Below are 19119 nucleotides of genomic sequence, written 5' to 3' on the forward strand. Positions count from 1 at the left end.
TCTGTCGGTGCCACCTCTGTTCCACATATCTATTCTTTTTTTTTCATTCCTTTCTGTCATTTCACAAAGACTTACATGAGAGGTTTTGGTCACTGGTGGGACAGACTTAGAACCTGCTGCTACTCCCACTACAATTAAATCTGGAAAATTAAGTTGAAAAAAAGTGTTTGTTCTTGCTATTATTCCAACTCACATAATGATATATGTGAATATACCAGGAAATGTATGTTGTAAAAACAATCCTGTCCTGGATATTTGCTGTTGTTTCTGTCCATTAAAATTATATGAGGGATCGTGTGTGCGTGTTGGCATTCAGCTGTGGCCGGGCTAAAGAGTTCCCTCTGGTGAATGAATAACAGTAAAGTGAGGAGCAGGCTCCCACAACCCCCATGGCTACTTACCATTCAATACCCGTGGCTGTGTGTGTGTGTGTGTGTGTGTGTGTGTATCTGTAAGGCCTTAAAAAGGCCAAGGGCCATCCTTGTGCAGCCCCTCAATCCCTCCCTCCTCTCCTCCCTTTGTGTGTCCCTGCTTTCCGTTTTCAGTCTAACATCTGTATGCTAATGCAGCTGAATAGGAATGAACTGGAATCAGCCTGGGAGCGAGGGTGAGGGGTGGCTTCCCTGTGTGTGGATAGAGATGGGTGGATAAAGTGATTTGGGAGAATTCAGCAGCGGGGAAGGGTTTGTGCTGGGCTTAGAGAGAAAAGAAGAATTATTGGTTAACGGGGCAGCTTAGAAGGGAATGGATGGGTGTGAGCTCTTTCTAGGAGGTGTCTTTATAAGTGGATGTGTCTGTGGATGGTCTTCACTAAACGTTAAATATCCTTAAACGCCCACAAAAATGAGACAGCAAAGTTAAACATGTTAGAAGCCTAAATATTTTTCAACCCTGATGCTAAAGTACAACTGTGGCATTTAAACTATGAAGGAACAAAAAAGACACACGGTGAGTCCAGAAGAAGCTGTGGGTCTTACCAAGCAAACAAATGGATCAACACGTTGAAAATCCATGTGGGAGGTAGATTTGCTCAAGTTCTAATGTTTGAGTGTTTACGAGACATAACACTTTGGCACCGTTTACGCACGAATGTTTTCAGTGGAAACGGTGTCGTTTTAACAGTTTCATTTTCAAAAAAGTAACACATTCAGACGGAAACATTCAAACGGAAATGCTGTAGTTCCCAGGCCACAAACTGGCAGTGTGGATAAACCATAGTGCAACCATAGTGCATATGTGGCAGTAACCCCGTTTTTAAAAAGTAGCGTTTTCGCTTAAATACCAATAACTAAGGTGTTTCTGTAATGCAGTTAAACAGAATTTATGTTGAGGCTCTTTCTCGATATTCATTTAGATTAGACATGTAGTAGTGGTTTGTAGTTTGGCAGTGCTTTCCAAACCAAAATCAGGTCCTGCCAAGCTGTGACAAATGTAGTCCTACAGTCCTTCATGATGTGTAAAGTGACTGCAGTTTTACTATCAGAAGCTAGTGACGCATTTTCATTTACTGTGTAAACCAATCCACTATTTATCTTGTAGAAGAGGAATGTTTCTCAGAACTCATAAAATCTGGATTTAATATAACTTCTATATAATAAAAACTAATGTGATATCATTTATTTACATCTTTGTATGTAATATGACATAAAAGTGCATCTTTAAAGAATGTGAGAGCCATTGCCTGTCTCTCCATGGGAAGACTTCCAGGTTTTCCTTTGGGCTTCCTGTCTGGTCTTTTCTTGTTCCAGTGTCGTGTACCTCCTCATCTCCTCTGTGCTCGGTTGTTCTGTCTGTGACCTGGAAATGTATCCCAGGAGAGAGAAGGGTTGCTGGAGGAGCTTCTTTGTTTTAACTGTGATGCATGAAAGATGCATGACACACGTCAAAAACATACAAGCCCTGATGGGAGTTGTTAAATAAGTATTCATGATCAGGCTTTCTGCCCTTTACCATTTATGTGTCATTAATTTAAAAAAAAAAATGCATAAAATCTGTAAATTGTTGTTACTTCATGTTTTGAATTTGATTGAAATTTGGCCTAAATATAAAAGTTAGCATGAACACTGTTGATCCGCAATTACAAGATTCAGCAGCAGTGGACTGTAACAAAACAATGACCACACATCGTATTTCATTAGCATCGCTTTAAGATGCCCCTCGAGTTCCTCTTCCTGTCTTCAGCCTGTTCCTTGACCACACCTGACTCCTACCTGTCCTCTGTAACAAATGTCTCTATATTTCAGTATTTACGATACAAACTGGGTGTTAGCTTTTGAGGAATATTTCTTATGGATTTACATGTTTACATTCTTTAAAGTAGAAGAGATTCTGGTCATGTGAAGCATCCTGTCATTTAATAAACACAAAACAATTAGCAGCAAAAATAATGAACAAGTTTTTTTGTTTTGTTTTGTTTTGCTTTGTTTTGTTTTGTTTTGTTTTGTTTTGTTTTGCTTTGTTTTGTTTTGTTTTGTTTTGTTTTGTTTTGTTTTGCTTTGTTTTGTTTTGTTTTGTTTTGTTTTGTTTTGTTTTGTTTTGTTTTGTTTTGTTTTGGTTTTTTGCAGCACGTTCTACTTTAATTATATCAAATAGAAGTTCAGTTATCGTTTCCAAAAAGTTTTACCACAGCATGCTGAGGTTCTCTGTACTGAAGATAACGAGGCACAAAGGTCACTGCTTTAGTGCCCACACTCCTTTATAACCCCAAGTGTGTCAAAGAAGTTCATAGTCATTTGTTCTCAGCACTCGAGCGGTGAAATCGATACTCTAGTGTTTCTGTTTGTTTGTTTGTTCGTTTGTGTTAAGGCCTCCTCACACATAACCTCCACAGAGAGGCAGGAAAGCTATACTGCTGCTAAGATTATGTTGCTTGCTTGTATGCTGGTCCCCAGGTTATCCATCAGACCTGGTACACTCTAATAGGTCATTTGCTCTGGTTAGTGGGCCAAGAGTTTTAAGTGGTCCCAAGATTCGGATTGGTAAGATTGCACCCTGGAAACTTTGGAACAACTTCCCCCATAACTCATAGTTTATAAGCCCCACAAACAACATCCATATTAGGAGCACATTAGATTTAGCTAGGTCAACCTAATAAAATGATGACAAAGTAATAATTCTCTACTATAGACATAGATTCAACACTGGTATTCATTCAAAACATCTAGCAAGGAGAGTATTTTGTTGGCTCCCTCTGCAGGTCCTCATGGAGCGTGCAGGCATCTCAACTATATCCAACTTTATCGATGTTCTTTCCTCTTCTGTGTCCACATCATTCATAAAGCAATGTTTTCCTGTGAAATATGCTAACATATACATTTTAACACATATACATTTTAACTAATAATTTTAGTCAACCAATGCATCTATAGTCTGGCAAATATAATGAAATTAGGAATTAGGATCAATTTAAGATGCTTCCACTCTAAGCAACAACAGCAATTCATGACACAGAGAGTTAGTAAATTACTGAGGTTCCCACAGTTAAATTTGCTGCCAGCAAACATCATGTTTTCTTTATGAAGACAGGACAGCTGTCAGCACAGAATTTATTTCTAGGTTCAGTTCAATTCCCTTTGATTTACATAGTGCCAAATCACAACAACAGTGGCCTCAAGTCTGCAAATAACAAATGGAGAGCCTTCACGTAGAGAGGGAGAGCCATCTAGTGTGGACTTTAGTGAGGTACAAAAGTGTGTGTGTGTGTGTGTGTGTGTGTGTGTGTGTGTGTGTGTGTGTGTGTGTGTGTGTGTGTGTGTGTGTGTGTGTGTGTGTGTGTGTGTGTGGTCGGGGTCCAAAAATATATTTGAGTCCTCTGTAAATATAAATAAATATTTCTCAGTGAATGAGCAAATATCTTTACCACAGATTCAGGAGCGTGATGGTCATTGCTGTGTAGGTTGCAAATCACTAAAAAAGTCTTAATGACTTTCATACTGGTCGGGGTACAGCCTTATCTTAAAAGTAGAAAGTGTTTCTGTCTTATGGGGAGCTGACGTCACACTTTTCAAAACTCAATTATGGGTCATGATTACTATGACTTTATGTGTAGGAAATGATTTAAAGAAGAAGCTAATATGAGAAAAAAAAACATGACTTTTGTTTCTAGTCCTGTTTGCGCTATCGCTGCAGCATTTTAGATCAGTCAGAGTAAAATGCTTGAGTGATTATTTGCAGATCAAGGAAATTCAAGGAAAATGTATATTGCATAAAAACTTTAGGCTTCAGTTCACAAGATAGAACTGTGACTTAAACATATAGTCAAACTCTTATAATCCATCCACTTCTATCTTAATGCTTAATGTATCCAGTATAATGTAGAAGAGGGGCCCCTTTGATAGTCATTTTGACTGGGCCCTTCCTATTTTCAGGGCCCTGGGCTCTGGCTGCGCAGATTATTGTTATTATTATTATTATTATTATTAATAAACCCTGATCTCCTTCATTTGACCTTTCCACTTGACCAGTTTTTGCTTTATGAGAGTAAACCTACATTGATGTGGCAGCTCTTGACCGTTCCTTGTCTCCAAAGGTGAAACTTCACTGAAGTATTCCTTCTGGGTCCTTTTCAAGGAACCAGGTTTAGCTAACAAATCAGAGTTTGTTATCATGCTTCCTGGAATTAGACCCTGATCGTCAGGAGTTTTATTTTTATTTCTTTTCATTATCTGTGTTTTTGTTTGTTTCGGTAAATTGCAACATCCCAAAGTGAAATCTCTCTTTTGAGGAAAGAGTGCCAAAATGCAGACCGCTCATCAAAGCACACTTTGAGGCATAAAATCCAAGCATTGTGCAAGGCGGGGACCTGGTACAAGAAATTAATTATAGCGCCTCAACAGCAGTCAAGTGGAAGAAACTTGGATCCAGCATCTGTTCTAAACTAAGAAACCCAGCAGGTCTTTGGTAAGCAGGAATCTCAGGAACTGAAAAAAATAAGTAAAAAAACAAAACAAAACAAAAGAAAAAGGTAGTTCATATATATATATATATATATATATATATATATTCTGTGTGTGTTGTCTAAGTCTGTGTTTAGGTTCCCTCTCCCTTAGCTCTGGTTTAGTTCTCCTTGTGTTTCCCTTAGTGTCTCTCCCTTGTTTCATGTCTTGTGTTTAGTTGGATGTCCCAAGGTTTCCCTGTGTTTTAGGTTTCTGTGTTGGCCATGTTCTGATTCCCTCTGTGCGTCAGTCTCCCTGTGTTAAGTCTGCATGTATTTGGTTAGGTCACTTCCTGTTTTACTTCCCCTTGTCTCGTCAATGCATTTTGTTCACCTGTGTTGTCACCTGTTTCCTTTTCCCTTGTTATTCGCTAGTGTATTTAAGGTCTCTGTGTTGTTCAGTTCCTTGTCGCGTCAGCAGTTAATCATCTGTTTTTCCCTGCTGTGTGTGTGTTTATGCTTCAAGTTCCATCAAGCTATGTCCCATGTCAAGCCACGCTTTATAAATAAAGCTTTAAGGAGTTTCAAACTCCTCCTGTGAGTCCTGCATTGCCAGCCACAGCAGCAAACGTGACAGATATATTTTGAATGTTTACTTCTTTTAATTTTGATGATTATAACTGACAACTAAGGAAAACCCCAAATTCAGTATCTCAGAAAATTAGAATATTGTGAAAAGGTTCCATATTGAAGACACCTGGTGCCACACTCTAATCAGCTAATTAACTCCAAACACCTGTGAAGGCCTTTAAATGGTCTCTCAGTCTAGTTCTGTAGGCTACACAATCATGGGGAAGACTGCTGACTTGACAGTTGTTCAAAAGACGACCTTTGACACAAACATTTGAAATCTATCAGTCTGTGTGTAATGAATGAATATAATATACAAGTTTCACTTTTTGAATGGAATTACTGACATAAATCAATTTTTTTCATGATATTCTAATTTTATGACCTGTATGTCCCTACCTCACCTATGGCCACGTTTCCTCTGGAACTTAAACTTGATAGCAACTACACAGCTGTTTGATGGTTGTATCTTGCACAGTTGTACAATGTTGACTATCCCAGTAAAATCTAGACAGACATTCAAACCTATCAAAGTATGTAAACCCACATTGTGGTAGTTGCTGCTATTTTAGGTGTCTCGATTAACGCTGTAACTTCTGATCTCTGTAGGTCTGATAGCACCTTCCAGCTCTGGACCAAGTACTACAGAGGAGTCCCGAGTCTGCCAATCCTACCAACTACATGTGCCCCTCAATAGCACTCCAGGACATGTTGGTAAGCTAACTGTTACTGAATGCTGCTCACTGTTAAACTTTATAGGAACTGTAAAATATCTTTGTCTTGCATCTGTCCTTAATAAATCTCTTCTCTTCCTTCTCACTCAATTCAATTCAATTCAATTTTATTTATATAGCGCCAAATCACAACAAACTGTCGCCTCAAGGCGCTTTGTATTGTGGGTAAAGACCCTACAATAATACAGAGAACTAAATTATTTTTTCATCCTTCTACAGTAATTTTGTTGTTTTTATTTTTGATGTGGGGAATAGCATTAAATTTTGCTGATTTTGAAATACTTCTGTTGTATCAATATATGCTGCTATCAGTAGTACTATCAGTAATAATAATTTTATTTTTATTTATGTCAGTGGTAGCGACTCTTTTCTGAGCCCCTCCTGAATGATTGCACTCCTCACCCTATCTCTAAGGGAGATGACAGCCACCCTGAGGAAGCTCATTTACGCCACTTGAATACACGATCTTGTTCTCTGGGTCACTACCCAAAGCTCCTGACCATGGGTAGGGTAGGGATGTAGATTGACCGGTAAATCGACAGATTTGTTTTCAAGCTCAGCTTTGTCTTCACCTCAACAGACCAATACAGCGTCCGCATCACTGCAGACGCAGCCTCAATCCATCTGTCAATCTCCCACTTCCTTTTCCCGTCACTTGTGAACAAGCGACCTTGAGATACTTAAACTCCTCCAATGGGGGCAGCAACTCATCCTGAGCCGGAGTGGGCACTCCACCCTTTTCCAGCTGAGGACCCTGGGCTCAGACTAATTTTCATGCCAGCTGCTTCTCACTCGACTGCGAACCATTCCACTACGAGCTGGAGGCCCCCATCTGATGAAGCCAACACAGCTGTATCATCCACAAAAACCAGAAATGAGATTCTGAGGCCACCCAGGCGAAAGCCTTCCGCCACTTTGCTATGCCTTGAAATTCTGTCCATAAAAACTATGAATAGAATTGTGACAAAGAGCAGCCCCGATGAAGTCCAACACCCACAGGAAACGAGTCCAACTTATTGTGGGCAATACAGAACAAGCTCCCGCTGCAGTTGTACAGGGACTCGTGGAATAATTTGATTATAAAAATCGTTGACACAAATTTGTTGCTTTGATGCTCCGTTTACACTCTGCAGCGCTCAGGTGTCATGCTTCATCCACGTTAGCAGCATTAAAGTTCTCCGTTGCTGCGATGGATTTATGTTATTTGGAAATAACAACCCTTTAACACCAAGTGGATCATCACAGACACATTTTTCCACACCTCCACTGCTCTGTGTGTGTGTGTGTGTGTGTGTGTGTGTGTGTGTGTGTGTGTGTGTGTGTGTGTGTGTGTGTGTGTGTGTGTGTGTGTGTATGTATAGTTGCATAATTGTCAGGGATTTTAATTATTTGTGTCTCTCCGATGATATATATCCAACAGTGCCTGTACCTGTAACAATGACTTTTGTGTTTCTGTTTTCTGCCTTTGCAGAACTCCCAGACAACCCAAACTGGCAAAAGATATGCACACTGCTGAACTACAGCAACCACTTCATGCCCAGTGTGACCAAAGTGCTGAGAGAGATGCAATTCATACCAGAGGACAGTACACACTAGGCTTGATGCATATACACCACATTGCCAAAAGTATTCACTCATCTGCCTTCACACAAATATAAATTTGAGTGACATCCCATTCTTAATCCATTGGGTCTAATATGATGTCGGCTTACCCTTTGCAGCTATAACAGCTTTAAGTCTTCTGGGAAGACTTTACACAAGGTTTAGGAGTGTTTATGGGAATTTTTGACCATTCTTCCAGAAGCATATTTCTGAAATCACACAATGATCTTAGACGAGAAGGCCTGGCTCACAGTCTCTGCTCTAATTCATCCCAAAGGTGTTCTGTTGGTTTGAGGTCAGGACTCTGTGCAGGCCAGTCAAGTTCTTCCACACCAAACTCACTCATCCATGTTTTTGTGGACCTTGCATTGTGCACTGGTGCAAGGTCATGTTAGAACAGGAAGGGTCCATCCCCAAACTGTTCTCACAAAGTTACGTGAAATTGTCCAAAATGTCTCGGCATGCTGAAGCATTAAGAGTTCCTTTCACTGTAACTAAGGGGCCAAGGCCAACTCCTGAAAAACAACCCCACACCACAATCCATGGAAATGTAGAGATGGGATCGGTTTCCATAAACGAGCAGCTGCATCCAAGCCTTACATTGCCAAGTGGAATGCAATGCATCGGATGCAGTGGCGTAAAGCACACCACCACTGTATTCTAGAGCAGAGGAGGCATGTTCTCTGGAGTGACGAATCACACTTCTCTGTCTGGCAATCTGATGGATGAGTCTGGGTTTGGTGGTTGCCAGAAGAACAGTACTTGTCTGCATTGTGCCAAGTGTAAAGTTTGGTGGAGGGGGGATTATGGCGTGGGGTTGTTTTTCAGGAAGTTGCAAAGGGTGGGCTGGCATCAGATTAAACCCTGTGGATTAAGAACAGGATATCACTCAATTTAATTTGCATGTGAGGCAGATCATCAATACTTTTGGCAATATACTGTATGTGTACAAGTCAATGTGACAAACAGTCTGCCTGCACAAGTATCCTGTCTGCTGAAAAAACAACAAACAACCATAAAAAGATGCATTTTCCTGTTTAAGAAATATTTGTTCAAAACTGCAATGAACAGCTATTTTAGTAACAGAACAGCCTGAGGTGGTGTGATTGAGTTGATGTTCTCAGGAAATTGTTGCAGTGCTGGCAAGATTCACTTTTTAAAAATATTGTTGTAAGTCATTAGTGCTTGTGGGAAATGGGCATTTCCCTTTTGTGGGCTAATTTTATCATATTATAACATTATATTTGCTCAAAGCGACCTCTTGTCCCATTTATTCTGGATTCATTCCTTGAATTAAAGGTTGTACAAGTAGAACAAAGGTCTTAGTGGCTACTGTGTGATTTGTTTGTTTTGTTTTGTTTTTTGTCACTGCATTTTTGTAGTGATCAAAAAAATATGCTGTTGATAAGGATAAGAAAATGTGTATTATTGTCATAAAAAAAGTCATAAAAAAATGAAAGTTTCACTTCTAGTGACCCTGTCAGGTGAGTTTCAGACACATTTTTTAAATTGTAAGTAAAAAGTAAGTATTATAAGTAAAAAAAATAAATAAATAAATAAATTCCTTGCCTGCCAGGTCATTTTATGAAACTTGCTCTAGAGCACATGTGTCAAACTCAAGGCCCGAGAGATAACTTCTTATGGCTGTTATTAATGGCCCACTGGTAAAAAGCGCTCTCATCCCTTATACTAAAATCCCACCATGCACTGCAATAGCGCAACAGACCTGCACTAACCTGTTTTTCGGCGTTGCCAATGACACGTTGACCAGTGGTCAGTGGATAAAAATATCGGTCAGCACTTTTTACAGCATCATTTAAACTAGCCTGACCCCAAAAATGGCCAAATGAAAAGTGAAATTTGAAAACGGGGAAGGCAGAGGACCTGATCATCAGAGGTAAACCATGTGTCTCTTTTCCCCACCTGTGATGTGCAGGAAAAGAGCAGATTGGTGGGACGGATGTGGGAGTAGATGCAGAGGGAGACCTGCACAGGTGAGCTGGCAGTGCGTCACTGCACCAGGAAACACTGCGCAGGAAAGTCCTGAAGACGGAACACGTCATGAGCACCGTAACACAGACTGTGAACTTTATAAGAGGCAAAGGTTTAAATCAATCTTTTCTGGAGGAAAAGGTGACGTGCCTGATCACACAAGCGCGATGCGCTGCCTGAGGAAATCTGTGAGTTCATGGAAGTAATTAAGAAATGGAATAAGAGGGAAAACTCAATAGCTTGTTGTTGTTTCTTGTTTATGGACCTTTTGCTGATATCACATCACAGTTTATCTCTGAAAAATTAGCAAATTTTCATCAGCTTGAAATATTCTCATTTTCCCTGATGGTATTTTTGAAGAAAAATATAATTTTTACATTTTATTTAATGTGTTGAGAAAAAAGTTGCTGTATTATGGCCATTTAAATTCATATTGCTGATCAAAATATTTTCAGTTTTAGACTTTTCAGTAAAGGTTAAACCTGTTTGGCCCATAATATAGACTGTGCTTTCAGTTTGGGCCTGTTGTGTGATTGAGTTTGAAACCCCTGTTCTAAAGAATGCCTTACTTCCTCATTTTTTCTCTGCATGTAGAATCTTAAATGTGCTGCAGCTTCCCGTAACAGTTACTCAGCCAAGAGATACACGAGCACAGCTGTTGCTGAGAGGACAGATAACAGTCAGCACTCGCTTTTGCTTGTCCTGGTTTTTCCATCTGGATTAAGAAGATACATCTGAGCCAAAAACCAGCAGAAGTGACTGAATATTTCTGTGATGGGCCACAATCGTTGCAAGCAGCATGTTGTAAAGAATGGTTCTTGTACATCAGTCTTAATGCCTTCTTCTCTCATCTGTTCTGGACCTGCTGGTGGGTGAAATTACTTGTCTGATTTGCTTGAGTATAATAAGGATTTGAATATTCTGAATTCTGTTTTACCAACTATGGGAACATGCAGCTGAGATACGAAGAGCGTAGTCCTTACTGAAATTACTTTTGTCCCTATAGAAACTGTTAACAGCAAAGAAGAAAAAGCAACATCACTGTGACTTTGTACAGTAACAGCACACAGTATTTTGTGCTGCATTAGATTTGTTTTTTAACCATTAGTGCCTTTTTATATCCATCCATCCATCCATTCTCTTCCACTTATCCGAGGCCGGGTCGCGGGGGCAGCAGCCTAAGCAGAGAAGCCCAGGCTTCCCTCTCCCCAGCCACCTCCACTAGCTCATCCGGAGGGACCCCAAGGCGTTCCCAGGCCAGCTGAGAGATCTCTCCAGGGAGACCTGGGTCTGCCCCGGGGTCTCCTCCCAGTGGGACATGCTCGGAACACCTCACCCAAGAGGCGGACAAGAGGGATCCTAGTCAGATGCCCGAGCCACCTCAACTGGCTCCTCTCGATGTGGAGCAGAAGTGGCTCTACTCTGAGCCCCTCCCAAATGGCCGCACTCCTTTCTAAGGGAGAGGCCAGCCACCCTTCGGAGGAAACTCATTTCTGCCGCTTGTATTTGCGATCTTATTCTTTCGGTCACTACCCAAAGCTCATGACCATAGGTGAGGGTAGGAACGTATATCAATCAGTAAATCAACAGCTTCACTTTTACACTCAGCTCACCCTTCGGCACGACAGACCGGTGCAGCGTCTGCATCACTGCAGACGCAGCCCCAATCCGTCTGTCGATCTCCCGCTCCCTTCTCCCATCACTCGTAAACAAGACCCTGAGATACTTGAACTCCTCCACCTGGGGCAGGAACTCGTCCCTGAGCCAGAGAGGGCACTCCACCCTTTTCCGGCTGAGGACCGTGGCCTCAGACTTAGAGGTGCTGATTCTCATGCCAGCCACTTCACACTCAGCTGCAAACCGTTCCACTGCGAGCTGGAGGCCACCACCTGATGAAGCCAACAGGGCCGCATCATCTGCAAAGAGCAGAGATGAGACTCTGAGGCCACCAAGGAGGAAGCCTTCTGCTACATGGCTATGCCTAGAAATTCTGTCCATAAAAATTATGAACAGAAACAGTGACAAAGGGCAGCCCTGGCAGAGTCCAACACCCACAGGAAATGAGTGCGACTTATTGCCATCTATACGGATCAAGCTCTCACTGTGGTTGGCTGAATGGCCCGCAACAACGGGCCAGACACCCCATACTCCTGCAGGACCTCCCACGGGATACCCCGAGGGATGCGGTTGAATGCCTTCTCCAAGTCCCTTATCATAATATGACATAAATTAATGAAATTTGCAGTAGTGCATTATTTTCTTCTCAGATTTGAGGGCTGCATAAAATATTATAAAGGCTGTCATTTGAGAATCTTGGCCGTATACTTAACGAATGCATTAGCAATGTTAAGTGTTAGAGTTAAAAAAAAATTCCCTCCATAATTTTAAACGTACTTTATATGAATATGCCACCTCTCTCAGATGATTACCTGGATTTTTCTGGAGGTTCTTATGAAAAGCACAAATTTTAGGCAAAAATCACAATTACTTGAAGTATTTTCTGCACTGCGCTGCACTGAGGAGCCGGCTTGTGTTGGTGGCGATCAGCTGTAGGTAAGTCTAGAGTTATTTTGTGAGTAGAAATCAAACTTGATTATTTCAAGGAAGGCAAAGTTGTAACGAGATGCAGGTTCACTGACTATAACGTCAGTGAACCTGTGGAAAGACTATTACAGGCTGCCGAGTGTACTCACCAGCCAGCGCAGAGACAGTGGGGACTGTGTGTCTTTCACACAGTCCCCTTGTGGGGTAACCAGGCAGCGGAACCAGCCGGGTGGGTTGGTGGCTCAGCGAGTACCCACATGCAGATGGAGCCGATCACAGCCCGCTGTTCGCGGTCCTCCATCCTCACGACTACAATAGTAGTATCTACTATTCTGTCATTGTTAAAACAAATATGCTGCCATTCTGTGCTACTGTGGCTGTACTGTGTGAATCTAGGGAGAAATCTTTTTATGATAGTCTAATATTTGGGCCTTTGCCTTCATTCACACTGGTCAGAGGGTGGACTGAAGGGAATAATGTCTTATCCGAAAATGTACAGCACATAGGCATGGATATGGATGAACCTACCCACCCCCTTAATCCTCAGAAATGGTGAATTTCCAATTTATTCTGTGTTCTGTCATCATTTTCAATGTTTCCAGTTCAATCAAAGGTGATTTTGCCACTATGTCTGTGGAAGAAGTGGCTTTAGAGGCGATTTGCAGCGTTGTTAAAAAGTAGGGAATTATTATATTTAAATTTGGGGGGAAAAAAAAGTTAGTCAATAATAACCTCACCATTGCTTGTAAACAGTGATGGTATAGTTACCTTGAAAAAGTAGTCCGACTACTGATTACTTAATTTTTACTTAATTTTAGAAGTAACTAAGTTAGATTACAAGTTACTTTATTAGTTACTTTCAACAGTGCCCGGTCTTGTGCCAAAAAGTGATCATCTGTCATAAAGTGATTCAGATGTTTCTGTGTGTTTTTATGTGTAATGTCTTTGCTTATATTGGTAAACAGAGTGCAGTCAACATGATTTATGAAGGGCTTATATATAAAATGCAGAAATAATCTGTTTTTCAACAATCTTTAGGAGTCTGTGTTATTGTACCTACATTATAATCAATCCAGAGTTTTTTGGCCGCTTTAAATATCTTTATAGATCTGTGATGTTATATTTGTTGTGATTTCTGCAGCCTTCTGAGCCAGATTTCTGTTTAAAAAGACATTTTTAATGTCAGACAGTTTTACCTTGATAAAAAAAATGAATATATAAAAGTGACTTTGCCAAAAACTGAGTGCAGCTTCTACCTTGTGACAGAAACGCTATTTCTCACTCAAAATGACCTGATATCATTCATGAGAGATATGTTTGATATATGCTTCACAGATTATAGGTCAACAAGTCATTTACAGCCGTTTAAATACATCGAATGTTTTTTTTTTGGCAAATACCGAAAATTGCTGTTTGGCAGACGATCACTTTCTGGATTTTCAACTTTTTCAGCTCTCCCTCACTTACTGGTTTGTACTGAAGTCCAGCTTTTGTTGTTTGGGTGCTGGGGGGGCTCCTGCATTAGCCGCAGCTCTGCTTTACTCCACCTGTTGTGACTCGCTCTGTAAGTTTGACTGCGCCGTGACTCCAGATGTTTCCTCATATTTGAGGTAGTGTTTTTGAAGCTAGATAGCACTTTGTGCACAGAGTGCACAACTAACCTTGATATTGTCATCTTTAGCTGACACAAACTCAAAATAGTGCCTGTATTTCCAGCTAGAAAACGCGCATCTCTCTCCTCCCTCCATTGTTTACATTTGTGTCGCTGTGCTGTTATTGTCCTCATGATGAAAACAGACTTCACTCCCCAAGAAGAAAGCAAAAATATATCTTTGTACTGAGGAAAACGACAAAAATAGTAACACACAGTGACTTGGATAAGTAACTTTAATCTGATTAATGGACTGCAAATAGTAACGCATTAGATTACTCGTTACCGAAAAAAAGTAGTCAGATTAGAGTAACGCGTTACTAAGTAGCGCGTTACTGACATCACTGCTTGTAAAATGAAACTACTGAACTTTACCATAAGAGCCAGATTTTTAAAACCTTGTTATTTTAGTGTCCAGGTGGATTTAGAGGGTTTTGCATCTGAACTCTTCACACTCAAATGATTAGATGAGAGCAAAGTGCTGATTACTGCTCAGCAGGTGAGAGGAAAAATCCACCCACAAAGGTGTTTTTATTTTTTATTTAGTGTTTAATGTGTGTGTGTGTGTGTGTGTTTGGGGGGGGGGGGGGGGGGGTGACAGCCACTTGTGTAACACAGAAAATATTTTTGTTCTAACTTTGACATTTAGTGCATCTTAGTACCAGCATATTAGTGAAAAGATGCTCTTATTTTTCACAAATTCATTTGATTTACATTTTCTTATTTAAAAGTGTGTTTTTAAATTAAAATAAATAAATCCTTATAATGCACAAAATCTTTACTATCACCATATACTGTTTCATTTTGAGGATCTTTTAAATTTATCTTACAAATTGTGATGCACTTTAAAGTTGCCACATACTGTTCTGCAGGACATTAATTAATCAGTTACAGGGTTCTATTGTGTTGTGTGTCAGTGATGGCAAACACTATCTTGGCGCACATGTAGACAACTGTGAGAGTGGGTGGTGAGTGGTATTGTGAATGGTGATACACAATTTGCAGTCAAGAGATAAAAGAAACAAAAAACTGGCAAGTACAGAGGGTAACACTTTAAAATTATATCCTTTATTTAAACCGGTTGTCTCATTATACATGTAATAACCATTGTTAAAAAGGTTTTAGAAAGCATTTTTGCTTTAAGTTTTTATTATTAAATCTATTGCATTTGTTATTTTTAGTAGCCATAAATGACATAGCTTAGTTTGGGTCCATATAAATCTTTCTTTTATTGCTGCCGCCAGCTTACCACCTGGCTGGAATTTTCCCCCCACACTAAATCAGATTTGATTCATGGCAAAGAGTAAGTGCTTCAGCAGCAGTTACATTAAGAACCACCAGTGAAAAACTTTAGTTAGCTGGCATGGTAGACAAAGAAAAAGCTTTATCAGAGGAAGCAAAGAAGGCAAAGAGGATGAGCAACAGAAGAAAACTGACAGCCAGCTGCCATCATCACTGCTCAAAGTACCAAACCCTGCCGACTTATTAATCCAACTGTATTTTCATATATCCTTATAATGCTTCTCAGATATTAGTTTAAATTGATATTCTTAGGATTCCTAGGGTTTGTAATTGCTTTGTAGCATGTACCTCAGTAGGATGGCAAACCCAGTCTGCTGCCGTTCTGCCCCCACCACCATGTGGGCCTGAAAATGACGACCACAAAACAGGAAGACGTTTGAAGTGTCGATCACGCTGCAGGAAACGACAGTCAACAGGAAGAGTTTCAACCACTTCATCTTTTCACACAGTTTATAATAAGAAAAGATGTCGTATACATTATATTGCCAAAAGCATTCACTCATCTGCCTTCACATGTACACTGTAAAAAGAATTTGTTGACTCAACTTGACTTAGTCAAGTCATTTTGTTGCTTTGACTGAATTAAGTTTCAATTATGTAAAGCTTCAAGTGAACTACACTTAAATAAATTCGTTGATCCAACATGCAGTTTGTTGACTTCACTTTTTGTATAAACTAATTTGGATTAAAACTGATTAGTTGAACTGAAAGCACGTAATCTGAACTCAGTTTATCACGTTTTTCTAAGCAATATTTTAGTTCATATTAACATACAGATGCAGCCACTTAAACTGCCGCTCCCAGGCTGGAAGTCTGGGTGTATCTACTTCCCAGCATGAGCACACCCTTTCCTTCAATCGCAGAGTGTCACCAAGAGATGGCGCTTTCTTCACAACAACTTTGACTTCTCTGATTCATAAATGTTTTGTTAACATTTCATGCTGAAGTATTTTCACTGGCTAAAACATAGCTACTACAAATGGCGGAGCAAGTTTTGAAAATCTAAAACAAATGATTCCTTGCAAACATTCTTTTATCAATTTATTTCAATGAATCTAATAACTAAGTCAGTATATAAATAGGTTTAAAAAGAAAGTAGCACAGTGCTGAGCAATTCAAGCTTCCTCTCTTTACAGTCTCCTGTTAGAAGTTCCATGAACGCAGCTTTGAGCTGCACTTTTATCAGTTATAAAATTTTTAAAAGCTACCTACTAAAGGTAGCTTATAACATGTCTTTGGCATTAAATTGAACACCCATCGCCAACACGATGTCCTGCTTCTGCTGCCTGGTGACATACTCGGTTAGTGTTTTGTAATAATTCACAAAGAAGTTGAAATACATAAAGATTAGACTTTAGCTCATTTTGCATTCATTATTTAAATTCTATTGTCTCTTATATAATAAACCAGACAGGTTTATCACATAAAGAATAGTTTATCATAGTTATAAAAACCATAATAAACCTTTGTGAGAAAGATAAGACTGCCACAAGGCAAAACCAAGTTTTAAGCCCATCATTGTTGCAGAAGACTCTGCTGCTTACTTTTTGCCCTTGAGCCTCTTTTCATTTCAGCCCAGAACTGACTTTTGTTATTAAAACCACATTCACACAGGCTTAGAGAGAAGTTGAACTCCACAATCCCAAACCCTTGTAACCCGTTGGCCAGTACGTTTCCCTATCAACACCTCTAACACCTCCGTTATGTCCTCAATACGGAAAGTGAAAAATACAAGTTTATTGTAAATCAAGTCATTGATATGAATTTCTGCATATTGTGCATGACAAGTAACTGAAGCTATAAAGTAGCTTCAAATCCCAACAGGCCCATTGCTTCACAGTACGTTACACATGCTAACACAAACACCTTTACCCCCAATTGGCCCTTAAGGCCCTGCTGCTGTTTGTGGTTCCAGGTGTCTGTCTGCAGCTAACCAGATCAGTGGTAGCAGGATGTGAGGCAGGGACTCCAAAAGACACATTAGTGTATGTTTAGTGCTCTCTGGCTCAGCTGGGTGTGTCTTTTCTAATTTTGAATGAGCCAGATGAAATGTCTGCGGGGGTTGATGAGGGGCGGCTGGTGTGGTGGTGAGCTAATTATGAAGTTACAGGGATTGTCTTATGTAGGCGTTTTAGAGTCAAGGACTTTGACAATGTAGAGGAGCAGTTCAAAGATGTTGCAGATAACTATTTGCTACCTTGTAAACTCACTAAAGTTCTCCAAATGATCTGCAGCAAAATGTACTGTCATGGTCCACCAGCCAGCCTGGCTGATGTATTCTTTCTTTTCCTGCTCTTGTTGCTCTCTCTTTCTCTCCTCTCTCTGTGCGTGTGCATGTTGACCACACCTTTTGCCCGTTTCCATAAATGATTACTCAGCACGGGTCGACTCGACTCAACACAACTCACCACAGTCTTGTTTTGTTTCCATTGCAATTGATTACCACCTCAGTGTGGGTGGAGTCGATATAGCAGTGCTGGCAGTAGTCTCTTGACCTAATTTGTATGTGACTCAAAACACAACACAACAATAGATGCGATAGGCAAGCTAACATAGCTAATGCCAGTTTACTATTGTCATCATGCATAAGTCCCCGTACAATGTTTTAATGGATGAAGTTTATCATTAAGTGTTAGCATGTCGTAATCGACCCATTGTACTTCAAAACTGCCGCCATTCGGTACTTCTGTAATAACCCTATGTTGGGTGTGAAGTGCAGTTTCTCAGCTTTCAGAAACTGTTTGAATTTTTCTGATAGAACAAACAGTCTCATAATTACAGTAATTCAAATTTCCTTTGATCAGCCGCCTCAGCGCTCGGTGTTAACCAGCTGTTCACGGCTAGTAGGGGCAGGTAACGTGTGCTTCAGCTGCGATCGCCCAGCAGTATAGGCTTATAATATGAATGCTGTGTGCACGTTTCAGATGGCTCTCCTGTTGCAAAACTACCGCTGCAGACTGTCAATGTGGGCATTCAACCGAGCCTCCCAGTGGTTTCCGTGCCTTCATTTTCTTGCTGTCGGGTTTTAAAAATGGCGTGGTTGATTCTGGTGAAGGAGTCGCTCTCATGACTCAACTACAGATGCAGCCACCTAAAGTTGGCACATCCAGTCAGACTCCGACCAGCTGAAGTCCAGCTGGGGGCTGGACTTCAGCTGGAAGTCCCCCAACTCCTCCTGGGCGTATCTACTTTCCAGCATGAACACACCCCTTTCCCGCAGTTGTGGACTGTCACCAAAAGGTGGCGCCTTCTTAACAAAAACGTTGCGTTCTGTGATTCACAAATGTTTTGGTGAAGTTTTGAAGACCTAAAATAAATGCATAAAATTTTTGTCAGTATGACCTTTCACACATTTCCATTGCGAATCACCAAAAGATTCCTTTGTTTCACTTCATCTTTTAACTAAATAAGTAAATAAATACAGTAGATTAAAAAAGAAGCGGTGCTGCGCTGAGCCAACCCGGTCTCACGGCAGTTCGTGCAGTAGTTTTAATCTATTGATTCGTGCTCATGAACACGAATTCCCTCTTTTTTTCGTGTTACTTGGCACGACTTCTAACCTGCCTGAAATGCAGTGGGATAAAGTTCATGCCTCTGAGCACGGCTTCTAAGCTGCAGTATAAGCCAAATTTTTGGTTTGTTTGTTTGTTTTGGGGGGTTTTTTTTTGCCCCTGTCTCCCTTTTTTCCCCCTTTTCTTTTGAACTGGAAGCTCAGATGCTGAATTATGCCTTTAATTGCGATCCTTAACCGCCACTTTTCCTTTTGACGTGAATTTCTCCTTGTTTCATTT

The sequence above is a fragment of the Archocentrus centrarchus genome, chromosome 13, assembly GCF_007364275.1.
Source record: "Archocentrus centrarchus isolate MPI-CPG fArcCen1 chromosome 13, fArcCen1, whole genome shotgun sequence".
NCBI lineage: Eukaryota > Metazoa > Chordata > Actinopteri > Cichliformes > Cichlidae > Archocentrus > Archocentrus centrarchus.